This window comes from Alosa sapidissima, chromosome 8 (assembly GCF_018492685.1).
Source record: "Alosa sapidissima isolate fAloSap1 chromosome 8, fAloSap1.pri, whole genome shotgun sequence".
NCBI classification, from domain to species: Eukaryota; Metazoa; Chordata; class Actinopteri; order Clupeiformes; family Clupeidae; genus Alosa; species Alosa sapidissima.
Genome location: NC_055964.1, coordinates 28,953,511 through 28,969,097, shown reverse-complemented (window position 1 = coordinate 28,969,097; position 15,587 = coordinate 28,953,511). Strand labels below are relative to the sequence as shown.

General features: G+C 49.4%; 29 non-coding genes across 29 annotated transcripts; all 29 read left to right on the top strand.

Annotated features, from left to right (window-relative positions):
• Positions 1-69: 69 nt before the first annotated feature.
• trnap-cgg lies at positions 70-141 on the top strand. The gene has a single exon. It is a non-coding gene; the product is annotated as a tRNA-Pro (tRNA).
• A 173-nt stretch (positions 142-314) lies between these two features.
• Positions 315-386, top strand: trnap-ugg. Its single transcript has one exon. It is a non-coding gene; the product is annotated as a tRNA-Pro (tRNA).
• Positions 387-497: 111 nt separating this feature from the next.
• On the top strand, positions 498-569 carry trnap-ugg. Its single transcript has one exon. It is a non-coding gene; the product is annotated as a tRNA-Pro (tRNA).
• Positions 570-1,420: 851 nt separating this feature from the next.
• trnap-cgg lies at positions 1,421-1,492 on the top strand. Its single transcript has one exon. It is a non-coding gene; the product is annotated as a tRNA-Pro (tRNA).
• Positions 1,493-1,665: 173 nt separating this feature from the next.
• trnap-ugg lies at positions 1,666-1,737 on the top strand. Its single transcript has one exon. It is a non-coding gene; the product is annotated as a tRNA-Pro (tRNA).
• Positions 1,738-2,771: 1,034 nt separating this feature from the next.
• On the top strand, positions 2,772-2,843 carry trnap-cgg. Its single transcript has one exon. It is a non-coding gene; the product is annotated as a tRNA-Pro (tRNA).
• A 173-nt stretch (positions 2,844-3,016) lies between these two features.
• On the top strand, positions 3,017-3,088 carry trnap-ugg. Its single transcript has one exon. It is a non-coding gene; the product is annotated as a tRNA-Pro (tRNA).
• A 772-nt stretch (positions 3,089-3,860) lies between these two features.
• trnap-agg lies at positions 3,861-3,932 on the top strand. The gene has a single exon. It is a non-coding gene; the product is annotated as a tRNA-Pro (tRNA).
• Positions 3,933-4,122: 190 nt separating this feature from the next.
• On the top strand, positions 4,123-4,194 carry trnap-cgg. The gene has a single exon. It is a non-coding gene; the product is annotated as a tRNA-Pro (tRNA).
• A 173-nt stretch (positions 4,195-4,367) lies between these two features.
• Positions 4,368-4,439, top strand: trnap-ugg. Its single transcript has one exon. It is a non-coding gene; the product is annotated as a tRNA-Pro (tRNA).
• Positions 4,440-5,290: 851 nt separating this feature from the next.
• trnap-cgg lies at positions 5,291-5,362 on the top strand. Its single transcript has one exon. It is a non-coding gene; the product is annotated as a tRNA-Pro (tRNA).
• Positions 5,363-6,378: 1,016 nt separating this feature from the next.
• Positions 6,379-6,450, top strand: trnap-agg. The gene has a single exon. It is a non-coding gene; the product is annotated as a tRNA-Pro (tRNA).
• Positions 6,451-6,640: 190 nt separating this feature from the next.
• trnap-cgg lies at positions 6,641-6,712 on the top strand. Its single transcript has one exon. It is a non-coding gene; the product is annotated as a tRNA-Pro (tRNA).
• A 173-nt stretch (positions 6,713-6,885) lies between these two features.
• Positions 6,886-6,957, top strand: trnap-ugg. Its single transcript has one exon. It is a non-coding gene; the product is annotated as a tRNA-Pro (tRNA).
• Positions 6,958-7,971: 1,014 nt separating this feature from the next.
• trnap-agg lies at positions 7,972-8,043 on the top strand. Its single transcript has one exon. It is a non-coding gene; the product is annotated as a tRNA-Pro (tRNA).
• Positions 8,044-8,233: 190 nt separating this feature from the next.
• On the top strand, positions 8,234-8,305 carry trnap-cgg. The gene has a single exon. It is a non-coding gene; the product is annotated as a tRNA-Pro (tRNA).
• A 173-nt stretch (positions 8,306-8,478) lies between these two features.
• Positions 8,479-8,550, top strand: trnap-ugg. The gene has a single exon. It is a non-coding gene; the product is annotated as a tRNA-Pro (tRNA).
• Positions 8,551-9,322: 772 nt separating this feature from the next.
• Positions 9,323-9,394, top strand: trnap-agg. Its single transcript has one exon. It is a non-coding gene; the product is annotated as a tRNA-Pro (tRNA).
• A 190-nt stretch (positions 9,395-9,584) lies between these two features.
• Positions 9,585-9,656, top strand: trnap-cgg. Its single transcript has one exon. It is a non-coding gene; the product is annotated as a tRNA-Pro (tRNA).
• A 173-nt stretch (positions 9,657-9,829) lies between these two features.
• Positions 9,830-9,901, top strand: trnap-ugg. Its single transcript has one exon. It is a non-coding gene; the product is annotated as a tRNA-Pro (tRNA).
• An 851-nt stretch (positions 9,902-10,752) lies between these two features.
• trnap-cgg lies at positions 10,753-10,824 on the top strand. Its single transcript has one exon. It is a non-coding gene; the product is annotated as a tRNA-Pro (tRNA).
• Positions 10,825-11,840: 1,016 nt separating this feature from the next.
• trnap-agg lies at positions 11,841-11,912 on the top strand. The gene has a single exon. It is a non-coding gene; the product is annotated as a tRNA-Pro (tRNA).
• A 190-nt stretch (positions 11,913-12,102) lies between these two features.
• On the top strand, positions 12,103-12,174 carry trnap-cgg. The gene has a single exon. It is a non-coding gene; the product is annotated as a tRNA-Pro (tRNA).
• Positions 12,175-12,347: 173 nt separating this feature from the next.
• Positions 12,348-12,419, top strand: trnap-ugg. The gene has a single exon. It is a non-coding gene; the product is annotated as a tRNA-Pro (tRNA).
• A 772-nt stretch (positions 12,420-13,191) lies between these two features.
• Positions 13,192-13,263, top strand: trnap-agg. Its single transcript has one exon. It is a non-coding gene; the product is annotated as a tRNA-Pro (tRNA).
• A 190-nt stretch (positions 13,264-13,453) lies between these two features.
• On the top strand, positions 13,454-13,525 carry trnap-cgg. The gene has a single exon. It is a non-coding gene; the product is annotated as a tRNA-Pro (tRNA).
• Positions 13,526-13,698: 173 nt separating this feature from the next.
• On the top strand, positions 13,699-13,770 carry trnap-ugg. Its single transcript has one exon. It is a non-coding gene; the product is annotated as a tRNA-Pro (tRNA).
• A 772-nt stretch (positions 13,771-14,542) lies between these two features.
• Positions 14,543-14,614, top strand: trnap-agg. The gene has a single exon. It is a non-coding gene; the product is annotated as a tRNA-Pro (tRNA).
• Positions 14,615-15,049: 435 nt separating this feature from the next.
• On the top strand, positions 15,050-15,121 carry trnap-ugg. Its single transcript has one exon. It is a non-coding gene; the product is annotated as a tRNA-Pro (tRNA).
• The last annotated feature ends 466 nt before the right edge of the window (positions 15,122-15,587 follow it).

The following is a 15,587-nucleotide window of genomic DNA, read 5'->3' as shown; positions in this document are numbered from 1 at the left end:
TCTTACCTGCAGACCACTCTAAATATTTGTTGTGAAGAAAGGCACTGAATAAAAGGTACCCTTGGCCCAGGCTCGTTGGTCTAGGGGTATGATTCTCGCTTCGGGTGCGAGAGGTCCCGGGTTCAACTCCCGGACGGGCCCTTCTTTCCGAAACAAACGCCAGACTTTACTGCAAGAATCGACGCTAACGAAACAAACAAAGACGAAACTCTTTTGTTAGCATTGAAGGAAAAGAGCTAATTTTGGACCAGATTTTTTACTTGCTCAGGCCTGCAAGGGGTCCTGACAAAACAAGACCCAGGGGAGCACTCAGTGGCTCGTTGGTCTAGGGGTATGATTCTCGCTTTGGGTGCGAGAGGTCCCGGGTTCAAATCCCGGACGAGCCCTTTTGTGCTTCCTCACCAATTCTTTGTCGGCCTCACTGTCTAACGCGTTTCTGCTGTGGAGATTTAGCCTCAGTTAGATGTATATTTTTTCCCCCTGAGCCATCACATTGCGGCTCGTTGGTCTAGGGGTATGATTCTCGCTTTGGGTGCGAGAGGTCCCGGGTTCAAATCCCGGACGAGCCCGCAGGCGTTACAGGTGCATTTCATTGAAATGTGTTAATTTTCAACTCTCGTCAGTGATCTAGAAAATTATGTTGTTGTTTTTTCAGCTAAATTCATAGCCAGTCAAGGCTTGTTGGTCTAGGGTATGATTCTCGCTTAGGGTGCGAGAGGTCCCGGGTTCAAATCCCAGACAAGTCCTTCCCCACGCAACTATTTGTCATTATCAGGTGCTTGTGTGAGCACTGTCTTACCTTTGCTGTACAGCATATAGCCGGCAGCTTTTCTGCAACTAAACAACACCACAACTCCCTTTCCTTTCAGCTAAATATTGCTGCACAGAAGGCTCGACATAAGCGTTGGAGCAGAGTGGCTCGTTGGTCTAGGGGTATGATTCTCGCTTAGGGTGCGAGAGGTCCGGGGTTCAAATCCCGGACGAGACCTTTCCCACGCAACTTTCTGTCAGTATGATGTGTTTGTGTCAGCACCGTCTCTCCTTTGCTGTACAGCATGTAGCCGGCAGCTTTTCTGCAACTCAACACCACCCGACCTGCCTTTCCTTTCAGTTAAATATTGCTGCACAAAACGCTCGACAAAAGCTTTCGCGCAGCGTGGCTTGTTGGTCTAGGGGTATGATTCTCGCTTAGGGTGCGAGAGGTCCCGGGTTCAAATCCCGGACGAGCCCTCTGTTCTGTGAAACTCTGCAACTTTTGCTGCTAGCTGCCACCGGTGAACTGCTGCAGTTCGTTACCCAGGACTTACTTTAGGAAATGTTGATGCGCAGTGGAACCAAGCTGAAAGATTGGTCTTACCTGCAGACCACTCTAAATATTTGTTGTGAAGAAAGGCACTGAATAAAAGGTACCCTTGGCCCAGGCTCGTTGGTCTAGGGGTATGATTCTCGCTTCGGGTGCGAGAGGTCCTGGGTTCAACTCCCGGACGGGCCCTTCTTTCCGAAACAAACGCCAGACTTTACTGCAAGAATCGACGCTAACGAAACAAACAAAGACGAAACTCTTTTGTTAGCATTGAAGGAAAAGAGCCAATTTTGGACCAGATTTTTTACTTGCTCAGGCCTGCAAGGGGTCCTGACAAAACAAGACCCAGGGGAGCACTCAGCGGCTCGTTGGTCTAGGGGTATGATTCTCGCTTTGGGTGCGAGAGGTCCCGGGTTCAAATCCCGGACGAGCCCTTTTGTGCTTCCTCACCAATTCTTTGTCGGCCTCACTGTCTAACGCGTTTCCTCTGTGGAGATTTAGCCTCAGTTGGATGTTTATTTTTTCCCCCTGCGCCATCACATTGCGGCTCGTTGGTCTAGGGGTATGATTCTAGCTTTGGGTGCGAGAGGTCCCGGGTTCAAATCCCGGACGAGCCCGCAGGCGTTACAGGTGCATTTCATTGAAATGTGTTAATTTTCAACTCTCGTCAGTGATCTAGAAAATGATGTTGTTGTTTTTTCAGCTAAATTCATAGCCAGTCAAGGCTTGTTGGTCTAGGGTATGATTCTCGCTTAGGATGCGAGAGGTCCCGGGTTCAAATCCCAGACAAGTCCTTCCCCACGCAACTATTTGTCATTATCAGGTGCTTGTGTCAGCACTGTCTTACCTTTGCTGTACAGCATATAGCCGGCAGCTTTTCTGCAACTAAACAACACCACACCTCCCTTTCCTTTCAGCTAAATATTGCTCCACAGAAGGCTCGACATAAGCGTTTGAGCAGCGTGGCTCGTTGGTCTAGGGGTATGATTCTCGCTTAGGGTGCGAGAGGTCCGGGGTTCAAATCCCGGACGAGACCTTTCCCACGCAACTTTCTGTCAGTATGATGTGTTTGTGTCAGCACCGTCTCTCCTTTGCTGTACAGCATGTAGCCGGCAGCTTTTCTGCAACTCAACACCACCCGACCTGCCTTTCCTTTCAGTTAAATATTGCTGCACAAAACGCTCGACAAAAGCTTTCGCGCAGCGTGGCTTGTTGGTCTAGGGGTATGATTCTCGCTTAGGGTGCGAGAGGTCCCGGGTTCAAATCCCGGACGAGCCCTCTGTTCTGTGAAACTCTGCAACTTTTGCTGCTAGCTGCCACCGGTGAACTGCTGCAGTTCGTTACCCAGGACTTACTTTAGGAAATGTTGATGCGCAGTGGAACCAAGCTGAAAGATTGGTCTTACCTGCAGACCACTCTAAATATTTGTTGTGAAGAAAGGCACTGAATAAAAGGTACCCTTGGCCCAGGCTCGTTGGTCTAGGGGTATGATTCTCGCTTCGGGTGCGAGAGGTCCTGGGTTCAACTCCCGGACGGGCCCTTCTTTCCGAAACAAACGCCAGACTTTACTGCAAGAATCGACGCTAACGAAACAAACAAAGACGAAACTCTTTTGTTAGCATTGAAGGAAAAGAGCCAATTTTGGACCAGATTTTTTACTTGCTCAGGCCTGCAAGGGGTCCTGACAAAACAAGACCCAGGGGAGCACTCAGCGGCTCGTTGGTCTAGGGGTATGATTCTCGCTTTGGGTGCGAGAGGTCCCGGGTTCAAATCCCGGACGAGCCCTTTTGTGCTTCCTCACCAATTCTTTGTCGGCCTCACTGTCTAACGCGTTTCCTCTGTGGAGATTTAGCCTCAGTTGGATGTTTATTTTTTCCCCCTGCGCCATCACATTGCGGGTCGTTGGTCTAGGGGTATGATTCTAGCTTTGGGTGCGAGAGGTCCCGGGTTCAAATCCCGGACGAGCCCGCAGGCGTTACAGGTGCATTTCATTGAAATGTGTTAATTTTCAACTCTCGTCAGTGATCTAGAAAATGATGTTGTTGTTTTTTCAGCTAAATTCATAGCCAGTCAAGGCTTGTTGGTCTAGGGTATGATTCTCGCTTAGGATGCGAGAGGTCCCGGGTTCAAATCCCAGACAAGTCCTTCCCCACGCAACTATTTGTCATTATCAGGTGCTTGTGTCAGCACTGTCTTACCTTTGCTGTACAGCATATAGCCGGCAGCTTTTCTGCAACTAAACAACACCACACCTCCCTTTCCTTTCAGCTAAATATTGCTCCACAGAAGGCTCGACATAAGCGTTTGAGCAGCGTGGCTCGTTGGTCTAGGGGTATGATTCTCGCTTAGGGTGCGAGAGGTCCCGGGTTCAAATCCCGGACGAGACCTTTCCCACGCAACTTTCTGTCAGTACCATGTGTTTGTGTCAGCACTGTCTCTCCTTTGCTGTACAGCATGTAGCCGGCAGCTTTTTTGCAACTCAACACCACCCGACCTGCCTTTCCTTTCAGTTAAATATTGCTGCACAAAACTCTCGACAAAAGCTTTTGTGCAGCGTGGCTCGTTGGTCTAGGGGTATGATTCTCGCTTAGGGTGCGAGAGGTCCCGGGTTCAAATCCCGGACGAGCCCTCTGTTCTGTGAAACTCTGCAACTTTTGCTGCTAGCTGCCACCGGTGAACTGCTGCAGTTCGTTACCCAGGACTTACTTTAGGAAATGTTGATGCGCAGTGGAACCAAGCTGAAAGATTGGTCTTACCTGCAGACCACTCTAAATATTTGTTGTGAAGAAAGGCACTGAATAAAAGGCACCCTTGGCCCAGGCTCGTTGGTCTAGGGGTATGATTCTCGCTTCGGGTGCGAGAGGTCCCGGGTTCAACTCCCGGACGGGCCCTTCTTTCCGAAAAAAACGCCAGACTTTACTGCAAGAATCGACGCTAACGAAACAAACAAAGACGAAACTCTTTTGTTAGCATTGAAGGAAAAGAGCCAATTTTGGACCAGATTTTTTACTTGCTCAGGCCTGCAAGGGGTCCTGACAAAACAAGACCCAGGGGAGCACTCAGCGGCTCGTTGGTCTAGGGGTATGATTCTCGCTTTGGGTGCGAGAGGTCCCGGGTTCAAATCCCGGACGAGCCCGCAGGCGTTACAGGTGCATTTCATTGAAATGTGTTAATTTTCAACTCTCGTCAGTTATCTAGAAAATTATGTTGTTGTTTTTTCAGCTAAATTCATAGCCAGTCAAGGCTTGTTGGTCTAGGGTATGATTCTCGCTTAGGGTGCGAGAGGTCCCGGGTTCAAATCCCAGACAAGTCCTTCCCCACGCAACTATTTGTCATTATCAGGTGCTTGTGTCAGCACTGTCTTACCTTTGCTGTACAGCATATAGCCGGCAGCTTTTCTGCAACTAAACAACACCACACCTCCCTTTCCTTTCAGCTAAATATTGCTGCACAGAAGGCTCGACATAAGCGTTTGAGCAGAGTGGCTCGTTGGTCTAGGGGTATGATTCTCGCTTAGGGTGCGAGAGGTCCTGGGTTCAAATCCCGGACGAGACCTTTCCCACGCAACTTTCTGTCAGTATGATGTGTTTGTGTCAGCACCGTCTCTCCTTTGCTGTACAGCATGTAGCCGGCAGCTTTTCTGCAACTCAACACCACCCGACCTGCCTTTCCTTTCAGTTAAATATTGCTGCACAAAACTCTCGACAAAAGCTTTTGTGCAGCGTGGCTCCTTGGTCTAGGGGTATGATTCTCGCTTAGGGTGCGAGAGGTCCCGGGTTCAAATCCCGGACGAGCCCTCTGTTCTGTGAAACTCTGCAACTTTTGCTGCTAGCTGCCACCGGTGAACTGCTGCAGTTCGTTACCCAGGACTTACTTTAGGAAATGTTGATGCGCAGTGGAACCAAGCTGAAAGATTGGTCTTACCTCCAGACCACTCTAAATATTTGTTGTGAAGAAAGGCACTGAATAAAAGGTACCCTTGGCCCAGGCTCGTTGGTCTAGGGGTATGATTCTCGCTTCGGGTGCGAGAGGTCCCGGGTTCAACTCCCGGACGGGCCCTTCTTTCCGAAACAAACGCCAGACTTTACTGCAAGAATCGACGCTAACGAAACAAACAAAGACGAAACTCTTTTGTTAGAATTGAAGGAAAGAGCCAATTTTGGACCAGATTTTTTACTTGCTCAGGCCTGCAAGGGGTCCTGACAAAACAAGACCCAGGGGAGCACTCAGCGGCTCGTTGGTCTAGGGGTATGATTCTCGCTTTGGGTGCGAGAGGTCCTGGGTTCAAATCCCGGACGAGCCCTTTTGTGCTTCCTCACCAATTCTTTGTCGGCCTCACTGTCTAACGCGTTTCTGCTGTGGAGATTTAGCCTCAGTTGGATGTATATTTTTTCCCCCTGAGCCATCACATTGCGGCTCGTTGGTCTAGGGGTATGATTCTCGCTTTGGGTGCGAGAGTTCCCGGGTTCAAATCCCGGACGAGCCCGCAGGCGTTACAGGTGCATTTCATTGAAATGTGTTAATTTTCAACTCTCGTCAGTGATCTAGAAAATTATGTTGTTGTTTTTTCAGCTAAATTCATAGCCAGTCAAGGCTTGTTGGTCTAGGGTATGATTCTCGCTTAGGGTGCGAGAGGTCCCGGGTTCAAATCCCAGACAAGTCCTTCCCCACGCAACTATTTGTCATTATCAGGTGCTTGTGTCAGCACTGTCTTACCTTTGCTGTACAGCATATAGCCGGCAGCTTTTCTGCAACTAAACAACACCACACCTCCCTTTCCTTTCAGCTAAATATTGCTGCACAGAAGGCTCGACATAAGCTTTTGAGCAGAGTGGCTCGTTGGTCTAGGGGTATGATTCTCGCTTAGGGTGCGAGAGGTCCGGGGTTCAAATCCCGGACGAGACCTTTCCCACGCAACTTTCTGTCAGTATGATGTGTTTGTGTCAGCACCGTCTCTCCTTTGCTGTACAGCATGTAGCCGGCAGCTTTTCTGCAACTCAACACCACCCGACCTGCCTTTCCTTTCAGTTAAATATTGCTGCACAAAACGCTCGACAAAAGCTTTCGCGCAGCGTGGCTCGTTGGTCTAGGGGTATGATTCTCGCTTAGGGTGCGAGAGGTCCCGGGTTCAAATCCCGGACGAGCCCTCTGTTCTGTGAAACTCTGCAACTTTTGCTGCTAGCTGCCACCGGTGAACTGCTGCAGTTCGTTATCCAGGACTTACTTTAGGAAATGTTGATGCGCAGTGGAACCAAGCTGAAAGATTGGTCTTACCTGCAGACCACTCTAAATATTTGTTGTGAAGAAAGGCACTGAATAAAAGGTACCCTTGGCCCAGGCTCGTTGGTCTAGGGGTATGATTCTCGCTTCGGGTGCGAGAGGATCTGGGTTCAACTCCCGGACGGGCCCTTCTTTCCGAAACAAACGCCAGACTTTACTGCAAGAATCGACGCTAACGAAACAAACAAAGACGAAACTCTTTTGTTAGCATTGAAGGAAAAGAGCCAATTTTGGATCAGATTTTTTACTTGCTCAGGCCTGCAAGGGGTCCTGACAAAACAAGACCCAGGGGAGCACTCAGCGGCTCGTTGGTCTAGGGGTATGATTCTCGCTTTGGGTGCGAGAGGTCCCGGGTTCAAATCCCGGACGAGCCCTTTTGTGCTTCCTCACCAATTCTTTGTCGGCCTCACTGTCTAACGCGTTTCCTCTGTGGAGATTTAGCCTCAGTTGGATGTTTATTTTTTCCCCCTGCGCCATCACATTGCGGCTCGTTGGTCTAGGGGTATGATTCTCGCTTTGGGTGCGAGAGGTCCCGGGTTCAAATCCCTTACGAGCCCGCAGGCGTTACAGGTGCATTTCATTGAAATGTGTTAATTTTCAACTCTCGTCAGTGATCTAGAAAATGATGTTGTTGTTTTTTCAGCTAAATTCATAGCCAGTCAAGGCTTGTTGGTCTAGGGTATGATTCTCGCTTAGGATGCGAGAGGTCCCGGGTTCAAATCCCAGAAAAGTCCTTCCCCACGCAACTATTTGTCATTATCAGGTGCTTGTGTCAGCACTGTCTTACCTTTGCTGTACAGCATATAGCCGGCAGCTTTTCTGCAACTAAACAACACCACACCTCCCTTTCCTTTCAGCTAAATATTGCTCCACAGAAGGCTCGACATAAGCGTTTGAGCAGCGTGGCTCGTTGGTCTAGGGGTATGATTCTCGCTTAGGGTGCGAGAGGTCCCGGGTTCAAATCCCGGACGAGACCTTTCCCACGCAACTTTCTGTCAGTACCATGTGTTTGTGTCAGCACTGTCTTACCTTTGCTGTACAGCATATAGCCGGCAGCTTTTCTGCAACTAAACAACACCACACCTCCCTTTCCTTTCAGCTAAATATTGCTCCACAGAAGGCTCGACATAAGCGTTTGAGCAGCGTGGCTCGTTGGTCTAGGGGTATGATTCTCGCTTAGGGTGCGAGAGGTCCCGGGTTCAAATCCCGGACGAGACCTTTCCCACGCAACTTTCTGTCAGTACCATGTGTTTGTGTCAGCACTGTCTCTCCTTTGCTGTACAGCATGTAGCCGGCAGCTTTTCTGCAACTCAACACCACCCGACCTGCCTTTCCTTTCAGTTAAATATTGCTGCACAAAACGCTCGACAAAAGCTTTCGCGCAGCGTGGCTCGTTGGTCTAGGGGTATGATTCTCGCTTAGGGTGCGAGAGGTCCCGGGTTCAAATCCCGGACGAGCCCTCTGTTCTGTGAAACTCTGCAACTTTTGCTGCTAGCTGCCACCGGTGAACTGCTGTAGTTCGTTATCCAGGACTTACTTTAGGAAATGTTGATGCGCAGTGGAACCAAGCTGAAAGATTGGTCTTACCTGCAGACCACTCTAAATATTTGTTGTGAAGAAAGGCACTGAATAAAAGGTACCCTTGGCCCAGGCTCGTTGGTCTAGGGGTATGATTCTCGCTTCGGGTGCGAGAGGATCTGGGTTCAACTCCCGGACGGGCCCTTCTTTCCGAAACAAACGCCAGACTTTACTGCAAGAATCGACGCTAACGAAACAAACAAAGACGAAACTCTTTTGTTAGCATTGAAGGAAAATAGCCAATTTTGGACCAGATTTTTTACTTGCTCAGGCCTGCAAGGGGTCCTGACAAAACAAGACCCAGGGGAGCACTCAGCGGCTCGTTGGTCTAGGGGTATGATTCTCGCTTTGGGTGCGAGAGGTCCCGGGTTCAAATCCCGGACGAGCCCTTTTGTGCTTCCTCACCAATTCTTTGTCGGCCTCACTGTCTAACGCGTTTCCTCTGTGGAGATTTAGCCTCAGTTGGATGTTTATTTTTTCCCCCTGCGCCATCACATTGCGGCTCGTTGGTCTAGGGGTATGATTCTCGCTTTGGGTGCGAGAGGTCCCGGGTTCAAATCCCTTACGAGCCCGCAGGCGTTACAGGTGCATTTCATTGAAATGTGTTAATTTTCAACTCTCGTCAGTGATCTAGAAAATGATGTTGTTGTTTTTTCAGCTAAATTCATAGCCAGTCAAGGCTTGTTGGTCTAGGGTATGATTCTCGCTTAGGATGCGAGAGGTCCCGGGTTCAAATCCCAGACAAGTCCTTCCCCACGCAACTATTTGTCATTATCAGGTGCTTGTGTCAGCACTGTCTTACCTTTGCTGTACAGCATATAGCCGGCAGCTTTTCTGCAACTAAACAACACCACACCTCCCTTTCCTTTCAGCTAAATATTGCTCCACAGAAGGCTCGACATAAGCGTTTGAGCAGCGTGGCTCTTTGGTCTAGGGGTATGATTCTCGCTTAGGGTGCGAGAGGTCCCGGGTTCAAATCCCGGACGAGACCTTTCCCACGCAACTTTCTGACAGTACCATGTGTTTGTGTCAGCACTGTCTCTCCTTTGCTGTACAGCATGTAGCCGTCAGCTTTTTTGCAACTCAACACCACCCGACCTGCCTTTCCTTTCAGTTAAATATTGCTGCACAAAACTCTCGACAAAAGCTTTTGTGCAGCGTGGCTCGTTGGTCTAGGGGTATGATTCTCGCTTAGGGTGCGAGAGGTCCCGGGTTCAAATCCCGGACGAGCCCTCTGTTCTGTGAAACTCTGCAACTTTTGCTGCTAGCTGCCACCGGTGAACTGCTGCAGTTCGTTACCCAGGACTTACTTTAGGAAATGTTGATGCGCAGTGGAACCAAGCTGAAAGATTGGTCTTACCTGCAGACCACTCTAAATATTTGTTGTGAAGAAAGGCACTGAATAAAAGGCACCCTTGGCCCAGGCTCGTTGGTCTAGGGGTATGATTCTCGCTTCGGGTGCGAGAGGTCCCGGGTTCAACTCCCGGACGGGCCCTTCTTTCCGAAAAAAACGCCAGACTTTACTGCAAGAATCGACGCTAACGAAACAAACAAAGACGAAACTCTTTTGTTAGCATTGAAGGAAAAGAGCCAATTTTGGACCAGATTTTTTACTTGCTCAGGCCTGCAAGGGGTCCTGACAAAACAAGACCCAGGGGAGCACTCAGCGGCTCGTTGGTCTAGGGGTATGATTCTCGCTTTGGGTGCGAGAGGTCCCGGGTTCAAATCCCGGACGAGCCCGCAGGCGTTACAGGTGCATTTCATTGAAATGTGTTAATTTTCAACTCTCGTCAGTGATCTAGAAAATTATGTTGTTGTTTTTTCAGCTAAATTCATAGCCAGTCAAGGCTTGTTGGTCTAGGGTATGATTCTCGCTTAGGGTGCGAGAGGTCCCGGGTTCAAATCCCAGACAAGTCCTTCCCCACGCAACTATTTGTCATTATCAGGTGCTTGTGTCAGCACTGTCTTACCTTTGCTGTACAGCATATAGCCGGCAGCTTTTCTGCAACTAAACAACACCACACCTCCCTTTCCTTTCAGCTAAATATTGCTGCACAGAAGGCTCGACATAAGCGTTTGAGCAGAGTGGCTCGTTGGTCTAGGGGTATGATTCTCGCTTAGGGTGCGAGAGGTCCGGGGTTCAAATCCCGGACGAGACCTTTCCCACGCAACTTTCTGTCAGTATGATGTGTTTGTGTCAGCACCGTCTCTCCTTTGCTGTACAGCATGTAGCCGGCAGCTTTTCTGCAACTCAACACCACCCGACCTGCCTTTCCTTTCAGTTAAATATTGCTGCACAAAACTCTCGACAAAAGCTTTTGTGCAGCGTGGCTCCTTGGTCTAGGGGTATGATTCTCGCTTAGGGTGCGAGAGGTCCCGGGTTCAAATCCCGGACGAGCCCTCTGTTCTGTGAAACTCTGCAACTTTTGCTGCTAGCTGCCACCGGTGAACTGCTGCAGTTCGTTACCCAGGACTTACTTTAGGAAATGTTGATGCGCAGTGGAACCAAGCTGAAAGATTGGTCTTACCTCCAGACCACTCTAAATATTTGTTGTGAAGATAGGCACTGAATAAAAGGTACCCTTGGCCCAGGCTCGTTGGTCTAGGGGTATGATTCTCGCTTCGGGTGCGAGAGGTCCCGGGTTCAACTCCCGGACGGGCCCTTCTTTCCGAAACAAACGCCAGACTTTACTGCAAGAATCGACGCTAACGAAACAAACAAAGACGAAACTCTTTTGTTAGAATTGAAGGAAAGAGCCAATTTTGGACCAGATTTTTTACTTGCTCAGGCCTGCAAGGGGTCCTGACAAAACAAGACCCAGGGGAGCACTCAGCGGCTCGTTGGTCTAGGGGTATGATTCTCGCTTTGGGTGCGAGAGGTCCTGGGTTCAAATCCCGGACGAGCCCTTTTGTGCTTCCTCACCAATTCTTTGTCGGCCTCACTGTCTAACGCGTTTCTGCTGTGGAGATTTAGCCTCAGTTGGATGTATATTTTTTCCCCCTGAGCCATCACATTGCGGCTCGTTGGTCTAGGGGTATGATTCTCGCTTTGGGTGCGAGAGTTCCCGGGTTCAAATCCCGGACGAGCCCGCAGGCGTTACAGGTGCATTTCATTGAAATGTGTTAATTTTCAACTCTCGTCAGTGATCTAGAAAATTATGTTGTTGTTTTTTCAGCTAAATTCATAGCCAGTCAAGGCTTGTTGGTCTAGGGTATGATTCTCGCTTAGGGTGCGAGAGGTCCCGGGTTCAAATCCCAGACAAGTCCTTCCCCACGCAACTATTTGTCATTATCAGGTGCTTGTGTCAGCACTGTCTTACCTTTGCTGTACAGCATATAGCCGGCAGCTTTTCTGCAACTAAACAACACCACACCTCCCTTTCCTTTCAGCTAAATATTGCTGCACAGAAGGCTCGACATAAGCTTTTGAGCAGAGTGGCTCGTTGGTCTAGGGGTATGATTCTCGCTTAGGGTGCGAGAGGTCCGGGGTTCAAATCCCGGACGAGACCTTTCCCACGCAACTTTCTGTCAGTATGATGTGTTTGTGTCAGCACCGTCTCTCCTTTGCTGTACAGCATGTAGCCGGCAGCTTTTCTGCAACTCAACACCACCCGACCTGCCTTTCCTTTCAGTTAAATATTGCTGCACAAAACGCTCGACAAAAGCTTTCGCGCAGCGTGGCTCGTTGGTCTAGGGGTATGATTCTCGCTTAGGGTGCGAGAGGTCCCGGGTTCAAATCCCGGACGAGCCCTCTGTTCTGTGAAACTCTGCAACTTTTGCTGCTAGCTGCCACCGGTGAACTGCTGCAGTTCGTTATCCAGGACTTACTTTAGGAAATGTTGATGCGCAGTGGAACCAAGCTGAAAGATTGGTCTTACCTGCAGACCACTCTAAATATTTGTTGTGAAGAAAGGCACTGAATAAAAGGTACCCTTGGCCCAGGCTCGTTGGTCTAGGGGTATGATTCTCGCTTCGGGTGCGAGAGGATCTGGGTTCAACTCCCGGACGGGCCCTTCTTTCCGAAACAAACGCCAGACTTTACTGCAAGAATCGACGCTAACGAAACAAACAAAGACGAAACTCTTTTGTTAGCATTGAAGGAAAAGAGCCAATTTTGGACCAGATTTTTTACTTGCTCAGGCCTGCAAGGGGTCCTGACAAAACAAGACCCAGGGGAGCACTCAGCGGCTCGTTGGTCTAGGGGTATGATTCTCGCTTTGGGTGCGAGAGGTCCCGGGTTCAAATCCCGGACGAGCCCTTTTGTGCTTCCTCACCAATTCTTTGTCGGCCTCACTGTCTAACGCGTTTCCTCTGTGGAGATTTAGCCTCAGTTGGATGTTTATTTTTTCCCCCTGCGCCATCACATTGCGGCTCGTTGGTCTAGGGGTATGATTCTCGCTTTGGGTGCGAGAGGTCCCGGGTTCAAATCCCTTACGAGCCCGCAGGCGTTATAGGTGCATTTCATTGAAATGTGTTAATTTTCAACTCTCGTCAGTGATCTAGAAAATGATGTTGTTGTTTTTTCAGCTAAATTCATAGCCAGTCAAGGCTTGTTGGTCTAGGGTATGATTCTCGCTTAGGATGCGAGAGGTCCCGGGTTCAAATCCCAGAAAAGTCCTTCCCCACGCAACTATTTGTCATTATCAGGTGCTTGTGTCAGCACTGTCTTACCTTTGCTGTACAGCATATAGCCGGCAGCTTTTCTGCAACTAAACAACACCACACCTCCCTTTCCTTTCAGCTAAATATTGCTCCACAGAAGGCTCGACATAAGCATTTGAGCAGCGTGGCTCGTTGGTCTAGGGGTATGATTCTCGCTTAGGGTGCGAGAGGTCCCGGGTTCAAATCCCGGACGAGACCTTTCCCACGCAACTTTCTGTCAGTACCATGTGTTTGTGTCAGCACTGTCTCTCCTTTGCTGTACAGCATGTAGCCGGCAGCTTTTCTGCAACTCAACACCACCCGACCTGCCTTTCCTTTCAGTTAAATATTGCTGCACAAAACGCTCGACAAAAGCTTTCGCGCAGCGTGGCTCGTTGGTCTAGGGGTATGATTCTCGCTTAGGGTGCGAGAGGTCCCGGGTTCAAATCCCGGACGAGCCCTCTGTTCTGTGAAACTCTGCAACTTTTGCTGCTAGCTGCCACCGGTGAACTGCTGTAGTTCGTTATCCAGGACTTACTTTAGGAAATGTTGATGCGCAGTGGAACCAAGCTGAAAGATTGGTCTTACCTGCAGACCACTCTAAATATTTGTTGTGAAGAAAGGCACTGAATAAAAGGTACCCTTGGCCCAGGCTCGTTGGTCTAGGGGTATGATTCTCGCTTCGGGTGCGAGAGGATCTGGGTTCAACTCCCGGACGGGCCCTTCTTTCCGAAACAAACGCCAGACTTTACTGCAAGAATCGACGCTAATGAAACAAACAAAGACGAAACTCTTTTGTTAGCATTGAAGGAAAATAGCCAATTTTGGACCAGATTTTTTACTTGCTCAGGCCTGCAAGGGGTCCTGACAAAACAAGACCCAGGGGAGCACTCAGCGGCTCGTTGGTCTAGGGGTATGATTCTCGCTTTGGGTGCGAGAGGTCCCGGGTTCAAATCCCGGACGAGCCCTTTTGTGCTTCCTCACCAATTCTTTGTCGGCCTCACTGTCTAACGCGTTTCCTCTGTGGAGATTTAGCCTCAGTTGGATGTTTATTTTTTCCCCCTGCGCCATCACATTGCGGCTCGTTGGTCTAGGGGTATGATTCTCGCTTTGGGTGCGAGAGGTCCCGGGTTCAAATCCCTTACGAGCCCGCAGGCGTTACAGGTGCATTTCATTGAAATGTGTTAATTTTCAACTCTCGTCAGTGATCTAGAAAATGATGTTGTTGTTTTTTCAGCTAAATTCATAGCCAGTCAAGGCTTGTTGGTCTAGGGTATGATTCTCGCTTAGGATGCGAGAGGTCCCGGGTTCAAATCCCAGAAAAGTCCTTCCCCACGCAACTATTTGTCATTATCAGGTGCTTGTGTCAGCACTGTCTTACCTTTGCTGTACAGCATATAGCCGGCAGCTTTTCTGCAACTAAACAACACCACACCTCCCTTTCCTTTCAGCTAAATATTGCTCCACAGAAGGCTCGACATAAGCGTTTGAGCAGCGTGGCTCGTTGGTCTAGGGGTATGATTCTCGCTTAGGGTGCGAGAGGTCCCGGGTTCAAATCCCGGACGAGACCTTTCCCACGCAACTTTCTGTCAGTACCATGTGTTTGTGTCAGCACTGTCTCTCCTTTGCTGTACAGCATGTAGCCGGCAGCTTTTCTGCAACTCAACACCACCCGACCTGCCTTTCCTTTCAGTTAAATATTGCTGCACAAAACGCTCGACAAAAGCTTTCGCGCAGCGTGGCTCGTTGGTCTAGGGGTATGATTCTCGCTTAGGGTGCGAGAGGTCCCGGGTTCAAATCCCGGACGAGCCCTCTGTTCTGTGAAACTCTGCAACTTTTGCTGCTAGCTGCCACCGGTGAACTGCTGTAGTTCGTTATCCAGGACTTACTTTAGGAAATGTTGATGCGCAGTGGAACCAAGCTGAAAGATTGGTCTTACCTGCAGACCACTCTAAATATTTGTTGTGAAGAAAGGCACTGAATAAAAGGTACCCTTGGCCCAGGCTCGTTGGTCTAGGGGTATGATTCTCCCTTCGGGTGCGAGAGGATCTGGGTTCAACTCCCGGACGGGCCCTTCTTTCCGAAACAAACGCCAGACTTTACTGCAAGAATCGACGCTAACGAAACAAACAAAGACGAAACTCTTTTGTTAGCATTGAAGGAAAATAGCCAATTTTGGACCAGATTTTTTACTTGCTCAGGCCTGCAAGGGGTCCTGACAAAACAAGACCCAGGGGAGCACTCAGCGGCTCGTTGGTCTAGGGGTATGATTCTCGCTTTGGGTGCGAGAGGTCCCGGGTTCAAATCCCGGACGAGCCCTTTTGTGCTTCCTCACCAATTCTTTGTCGGCCTCACTGTCTAACGCGTTTCCTCTGTGGAGATTTAGCCTCAGTTGGATGTTTATTTTTTCCCCCTGCGCCATCACATTGCGGCTCGTTGGTCTAGGGGTATGATTCTCGCTTTGGGTGCGAGAGGTCCCGGGTTCAAATCCCTTACGAGCCCGCAGGCGTTACAGGTGCATTTCATTGAAATGTGTTAATTTTCAACTCTCGTCAGTGATCTAGAAAATGATGTTGTTGTTTTTTCAGCTAAATTCATAGCCAGTCAAGGCTTGTTGGTCTAGGGTATGATTCTCGCTTAGGATGCGAGAGGTCCCGGGTTCAAATCCCAGACAAGTCCTTCCCCACGCAACTATTTGTCATTATCAGGTGCTTGTGTCAGCACTGTCTTACCTTTGCTGTACAGCATATAGCCGGCAGCTTTTCTGCAACTAAACAACACCACA